Genomic DNA, 7,826 nt, shown 5'->3' on the forward strand with positions numbered 1-7,826 from the left:
CCATGAAAAGTACATTGAGACCCAGAGTCTCTTTTTCAAGGGAGACCAGGCCAAGAAGGCAGCAACAATCAGTACATGACATCATTAAAACATACAACAATACAATACAACATGATCCAGCCTAAAAAAAGCATTTACACTCCTCTGTAACAGTCTCCCATCAATATATAAACTTCATAAACAAAGCAATCTCCTGTATGTAACTATTGCACTTAATTGCATAAGGTAAACATAGATACTAATGTATAGCATACGGTACATACCCACATGAAATAATGCTATAGTATACTATGGTATAAATACTGTAGTTTTCAGTGTAGTGTTTTTGCTGACTTTACTGTAGTATTCACTGTAGTGTTTTTGCTGACTAAAGTATCTTTGACATAGAAGTGGAGGCTTTCTCCTTGAGAAAACCTACTAGAGAAATGCTAAAAGAGTACATTTTCCATAACCTATAGATAGATTCTATAGATCTTTTTCTATAACCAGTAGGTAGGTAGGACTGGGGTCTGAACGGATAGTTTCGAGCTTCTGCTCTTTTCTATAACCTGTAGAGACGAGACAACGAACTTTGAGACTGGTACAAACATCTTAGAGCTTCATGCCCTCTTCTATTCCTCTTGTCCATGTATCAGTTTGGTGGAGGTCAGGATTGGCAAGGCACAGGGGGAGGGGAGGGGGTGGTGGAGTTCTCCTTCCTTTCCGCTTCTATTGCAGTGCCTATCAGCAGGAGTAAGAGTGGATAAAATCACAATATAATGCACCAGATATCCTCTCTAAAGGATTAAAAGTGGTTAAAAAGTGATAGATATGCTAAGAAGCACAGAGAGGATGGTTAGCTTGTTCCTCCCGAATCATGGGTTTCAGAGATGGATTGTCCACCAACTTGAGGGTAAACCTGCGCCGCAGGACAGCCATCCTCTCTTCTACTGTTCTCAGTCCTGAAAGGTCATGTATGTAGTGTGTGTTTGTGTACGTGGGGAGTCTGTATGCCATCTTGATGCAAAGGCTTTGAATGGTCCGAAGTTTTCTGACATCAGAACTCCCCACGTTACACCAGGCTGGTGAAGCATACTTGGATGTTGCTCTGGTACACTCTGACGGCTGTTCCAGGCGTGGCTCCTCCTATTCTGCAAAGTAGCTTTAGGTTGTTCAGTCGTATCCTTCCCGCTTTCACCAGGTACTCTATGTGGGGACACCAGAACATGTTTTCTTGAAATGTGTCCCCAAGGAACTTAGCCGTTGGGGTCATCTGGAGTGCCTGTCCATACAGTTTAAGGTGCACTTGCTTAGTTCTTTTGGGGTTTCTGGAGAGGAGGACGCACTGGGTCTTCAGCGGTGTTGAGCTTGACCCGCCACAGATTGGCTGAGTGCTCGATCACTGTTTTGCTCCTCTGTAGCTTTTTTCCAGCAGTGGGTAAAGTTTTTGGAGGAGGCCTAATAACAGATATGGTCTGCAAACTGGGCCACTTGTCCCTCTCTTGGGTAATAAATATCACAGACGTACATTAAAACAGTAGTGGACTAAGGGCGGAGCCTTGGGGTACTCCCGCCTATGGAGAGAATCTGAATAATGGGGTTCTCCCACTATTACTGCTATCTTCCGCTGATTTAAAAAGCTATTTAAAAGACTGACCATCTGAGTGGCGAGTTGTATCCGATAGACTATAGATGAGCCCATTTTCAATGTTGAAGAAGACAGTCAACATCACCTCTTTTTTGTTGAACCCTCTTTAAACATCTTCAGCCAGCCTCAGGATATTGTCGGTAGTTGATTATGTCTTCCTGAAGCCGGCCTGATGTACACTCCGATGTTGTCGAAGTGCCTCTGGAGCCGGCCGGCCAGGAGGGGGAACACAATATATGGTCTACTTGGCATGTAGCTTTCTCACTTGTGGGTGGCACAAATTGGTATAAAGGGGAGGGGAATGGGCAGGATATAAGAAAATGAAAAACTGTAGTATTTACTATAGTTTACTATAGTACAAGTCTCTAACCGTTGCCGCTTGCTATATACCACATTCTGCCCCCAGCTGTGCCCTGGACAACATATGTAAATTGATTGCCACCCATCTATCTTCAGAGCTCGTGCTGTTAGGTGACCTAAACTGGGACAAGCTTAACAACCCGGCCATCCTACAATCTAAGCTTGATGCCATCAATCTCACACAAATGATCAATGAACCTACCAGGTACAACCCCAAATCCATAAACACAGGCCCCCTAATAGATATAATTCTAAACAACCTGCCCTCCAAATATACCTCTGCTGTCTTCAACCAGGATCTCAGCGATCACTGCCTCATTGCTTGTATCCGTAATGAAGCTGCGGTCATATGACCACCCCTCATCACTGTCAAACGCTCCCTAAAACACTTCAGCGAGCATGCCGTTCTAATTGACCTGGCCCGAGTATCCTGGAAGGATATTGACCTCATTCCTTCAGAAGAAGATGCCTGTTATTCTTTAAAAGTGCTTTCCTCACAATCTTAAATAAGCATGCCCCATTCAACAAAATTAGAACCAGGAACAGATATAGCCTATGGTTCACTCCAGACCTGACTGCACTTGACCAGCACAAAAACATCCTGTGGAGTACGGCATTTGCATCGAATAGCCCCCGCAATATGCAACTTTTCAGGGAAGTTAGGAACCGACATACACAGGCAGTTAGGAAAGCAAAGGCTAGCTTTTTAAAACAGAAATTTGCATCCTGCAGCACAAACTCCTAACATTTCTGCGACACTGTAAAGTCCATGGAGATTAAGAGCACCTTCTCCCAGCTGCCCACTGCACTGAGGCTAGGAAACACTGTCACCAATGATAAATCCACAATAATTGAGAATTTCAATAAGCATTTTTCTACGGCTGGCCATGCTTTCCACCTGGCCACCCATACCCTTGTCAACAGCCCTGCAACCCCCACCGCAACTTTCCCAAGCCTCCCCATTTCCCCTTCCCACAAATCCAGATAGCTGATGTTCTGAAAAAGCTGCAAAATCTGGACCCCTACAAATCAGCAGGGCTAGACAATCTGGACCCTCTCTTTCTAAAATGATCAGCCGAAATTGTTGCAACCCCTATTACTAAACTGTTCAATCTCTCTTTCGTATCGTCTGACGTCCCCAAAGATTAGAAAGCTGCCACGGTCATCCCCCTCTTCAAAGGGGGAGAGACTCTAGACCCAAACTGCTACAGACCTATATCTTTCCTATCCTGATTTTCTAATGTCTTCGAAAGCCAAGCTAACAAACAGATCACAGACCATTCCGAATCTCACCGTACCTTCTCTGCTATGCAATCTGGTTTCCGAGCTGGTCATGGGTGCATCTCAGCCACACTCAAGGTCCTAAACGATATCATAACCGCCATCGATAAGAGACAATACTGTGCAGCTGTATTCATCGACCTGGCCAAGACTTTCAAAATTGTCAATCACCACATTCTTATCGGCAGACTCAACAGCCTTGGTTTCTCAAATGACTGCCTCGACTGGTTCACCAACTACTTCTCAGACAGAGTTCAGTGTGTCAAATCGGAGGGCCTGTTGTCCGGACCTCTGGCAGTCGCTATGGGGGTGCCACAGGGGTCAATTCTCGGGCCGACTCTTTTCTCTGTATAGATCAATGATGTCGCTCTGGACACTGTTAACTAACCTCCAGACGAGCTTCAATGCCATACAACTCTCCTTCTGTGGCCTCCAACTGCTCTTAAATGCAAGTAAAACTAAACGCATGCTCTTCAACCGATCACTGCCCACACCTCCCGCCCGTCCAGCATCACTACTCTGGACGGTTCTGACTTAGAATATGTGGACAACTACAAATACCTAGGTGTCTGATTAGACTGTAAACTCTCCTTCCAGGCTCACAGTAAGCATCTCCAATCCAAAATTAAATCTAGAATCGGCTTCCTATTTCCCAACAAAGCATCCTTCACGCATCCAGCCAAACATACCCTCGTAAAACTGACTATCCTACCGATCCTTGACTTTGGCGATGCAATTTACAAAATAGCCTCCAACACTCTACTCAGCAAATTGGATGCAGTCTATCACAGTGCCATCCGTTTTGTCACCAAAGCCCAATATACTACCCAACACTGCGACCTGTGTGCTCTCGTTGGCTGGCCCTTGCTTCATATTCGTCGACAAATCCACTGGCTCCAGGTCAACTATAAGTCTTTGCTAGGTAAAGCCCCACCTTATCTCAGCTCACTGGTCACAATAACAACACTCACCAGCATGTGCTCCAGCAGGTATATTTCACTGGTCACCCCCAAAGCCAATTCCTACTTTGGCCGCCTTTTCTTCCAGTTCTCTGCTGCCAATGACTGTAACACGCTGCCAAAATCACTGAAGCTGGAGACTCATATCTCCCTCACTAACTTTAAGCATCAGCTGTCAGAGCAGATTACATATCATTGCCATCTGTAAATAGCCCACCCAACTACCTCATCTCCATATTGTTATTTTTTATTTTTTTGCTCCTTTGCACCCCAGTATCTCCACTTGCACATTCCTCTTCTGCACATCTATCAATCCAGTGTTTATTTGCTAAATTGTAATCATTTCGCCACTATGGCCTATTTATTGCCTTACCTCCCTTATCTTACTAATTTGCACACACTGTACATATACTTTTTTCCCTATTGTGTTATTGACTGTATGTTTGTTTATTCCATGTGCAACTCTGTGTTGTTGTTTGTGTCACACTGCTTTGCTTTATCTTAGCCAGGTCGCAGTTGTAAATGAGAACTTGCTCTCAACTAGCCTACCTGGTTAAATAAAGGTGAAAAAAAAACATTTTTAAAAATAGTTGATAAAATGTTCAGTGTTTTTGCAGACATTACTGCAGTTTTTAATGCAGTGTTTTTTTGTGGATAATACCGTAGCAATTACTATAGTATTCTACAGCATACTACAAGATTCTATAGTAAGTACTACACATGTTAGAGGAATACTTTTGTGTGTTGTATAGTATTCTATAGTATACTACAGTTTACTACATAATTCTTTAGTAAGTACTGGAGTATTCTATAGTAAACTGTAGTATTTTTTCATGTGGGTATTGTCGTTGAATTGAGTATTCCAATGTTTTTCTCTTCTCGTAGCATGTTTTACCTCGTAGCATGTTTTACACCCAGGTCACGACACAATAAACAGTGCCTTCAGAAACTATTCACACCCCTTGACTTTTTCCACATTTTGTTGTGTTACAGCCTGAATTAAAAATAGATTAAATCTAGATTTTTGGTCACTGGCCTAAACACAATACCCATAAGGTCAAAGAATAAGTATGTTTTTCAACATTTTCACAAATGAATTAAAAATGAAAAGCTGAAATGTCTTGAGTTAATAAGTATTCAACCCCTTTGTTATGCCAAGCCTAAATAAGTTCAGGAGTAAAAATGTGCTTAACAAGTCACATAATAAGTTGCATGGACTCTGTGTGCAGTAATAGTGTTTAACATGATTTGTTTATGACTACCTCATCTCTGTACCCCACACAGTAAAATTATCTGTAAGGTCCCTCAGTCGAGCAGTGAATTTCAGATTCAAACACAAAGACCAGGGAGGTTTTCCAGTGCCTCGCAAAGAAGGGAATCTATTGGTAGATAGGTAAAAAAAAAAGAAAAAAAAATTTAATAGCCTATTACCATGTGCGCATTGCTGCGCTTATAATGTGAAGAAATAGCAAAATAGTTTAGCACCATTATAAGCTAAACGTTTTGATCTGTTGCATCAGCCACATTGTGCAAAAAAGTGTTTTTTTATACGCTAGTGGTTGAATTAATTTGGGATCTATCTCATCCCACAACTGTACCAGACTATGTTTGGAATATTTATTTATCTCACAGAATATAATAGGTTAAACTTTGTACTATGGGAACTAGAAGATTGATGGCTGAAGAAAAGTAAATGTGAACAGTTCTTCCAATATCTTCAATATGCACCTCGGAATTGGATAAGGACACTCGCAGTTCAGTCCTGGATGTGTCTGTCTTCACTTGTAGCCTGTGAGACCCGATCACATGATTGAGCACGTAGCACTCACGGAGAAGGGCACAATGGTCACTGGCCGCAAAAGGCATGCATTTTTTTAGGGTGCATAACTGCCACACAAATGGGATGGCGCTGTGAAATTCTAGGCATTATCAAGTGTTTGTCAAATTGTGAATGAGTGACTGATGTAGTATGTACAGCCTGAGCAAAAAAAAAAACAAAGCAGAGCTCATACCTTTCAAGTGACTTATTTCAAATCATCATTAGATTCGCATCATGCAGCCTTAAAAATCTAAACATATAGCCCAGTGTTTGTAGAACAACTAAAGTTGCATTAATAACTCCAATTACCTAATTCCTATTTCTTTGTTCACTCCTCAACACAGAATAGCCGCATGCATGTGTACACTCCCTCAAATCATTTGTAGAAAATATCCTTTACATTTTATTCAGCTTTGTTCAATTGTATTCTTCATAATATAAAATAATTGTGTCTGCTAAATGAACTAGTGTAGCCCACAGCCATTTGGCATAGCCAGATGAGGACCTAACATAAGGACAACTCAGAGTATGCTATTCTGTTCTTCTGAAATAGACTATATTTTCTTCATATCATGCTTCTTTAGACCTGTCTAAAGAAATAATGGATTTATTGTGATGGTGTAGGCTATATTACATGGATTTATTAGACTTTTTAAAATGTAGATGTTCACAAGGTCTTTGTCAGTGGCTTGTAGGCTATGTGTGGAAACCAGGAGATGCTAAATGTGTTTATGATAATTAACGGTTAATGTGAGACCGACAATTATTTGCTTGACAATCACTGGATGACAAAAGTTTGTGACCGTCACAACCCTATAGGGGACTTGAAATTTAACAAACACGTCATACAAAAATTAGCTGCCTGCTCCGCACTGACTCAGCTCCGCACTGACTCAGCTCCGGGATTAAAATGATAGTTTTATTATTTATTTAACTAGGCAAGTCAGTTAAGAACAAATTCTTAATTTACAATGACGACCTACCCCAACCAAACCTGAACGACGCTGGGCCAATTGTGCGCCGCCCTATGGGACTCCCAATCCCGGCCAGATGTGATACAGCCTGGATTTGAACCAGGGACTGTAGTGACACCTCTTACACTGAGATGCAGTGCCTTAGACCGCTGCGTCACTCGGGAGCCCAGAATCAAGTCAAGTCAAATAGCAGTTGCCTAGCCAATGCTATCTACTACAGCCATTTTTAGCTATCTCTGCAATGTGTTTTGAAAAGGTCCAGCTGTTCCTTGCAGCTGTGTCGATGCACTCTTCACAGAGACAAAGAGGCGAAGTGAAAGGTTTCCCTCTTGCCGAAATCTGTCCAAAATAAGCCCAATGCTTTTCAATAGGCTTATTTTGGACCTAAACTTGACACCTGCCTTCCCGCCTTTGGGACAACGACTCCCATTGTTAGGGCGGAGACAAGCGTCTCGTCATTATATACAGATCTCTGCACTCCAAAAAGCCAGCCAGTCATACAAACAACATTCCCTCCCACTCACAGGCATTCATTCACATGGTCCTAAAGTCAGAATTATTGGAAATATTTTATTAGCCTATTTTAAATTGTTGGTGTTGAGCTAGGGTATGGTGACTGCCATTCTCTGCCATATCCACCTGACGCCTCTGCTGAGTACCACTCTCCATATTTTCAAGCATAGTGGTAGCTGCATCATGTTATGGGTATGCTTGTCATCGTTAAGAACTGGGGAGTTTTTCAGGATAAAAAATAAAAAGAATTGAGCTGAGCACAGGCAAAATCCTAGAGGAAACCTGGTTCAGTC

The 7,826-nt window shown here is 42.1% G+C and overlaps 1 non-coding gene across 1 annotated transcript; it reads right to left on the minus strand.

Moving 5' to 3' along the window:
- Positions 1–391: 391 nt before the first annotated feature.
- Positions 392–444, minus strand: LOC139412501 (U7 small nuclear RNA). Its single transcript, XR_011634694.1, has one exon. It is a non-coding gene; the product is annotated as a U7 small nuclear RNA (small nuclear RNA).
- Between the last annotated feature and the right edge of the window lie 7,382 nt (positions 445–7,826).

The sequence above is a fragment of the Oncorhynchus clarkii genome, chromosome 6 (assembly GCF_045791955.1).
Source record: "Oncorhynchus clarkii lewisi isolate Uvic-CL-2024 chromosome 6, UVic_Ocla_1.0, whole genome shotgun sequence".
Lineage (NCBI taxonomy): Eukaryota > Metazoa > Chordata > Actinopteri > Salmoniformes > Salmonidae > Oncorhynchus > Oncorhynchus clarkii.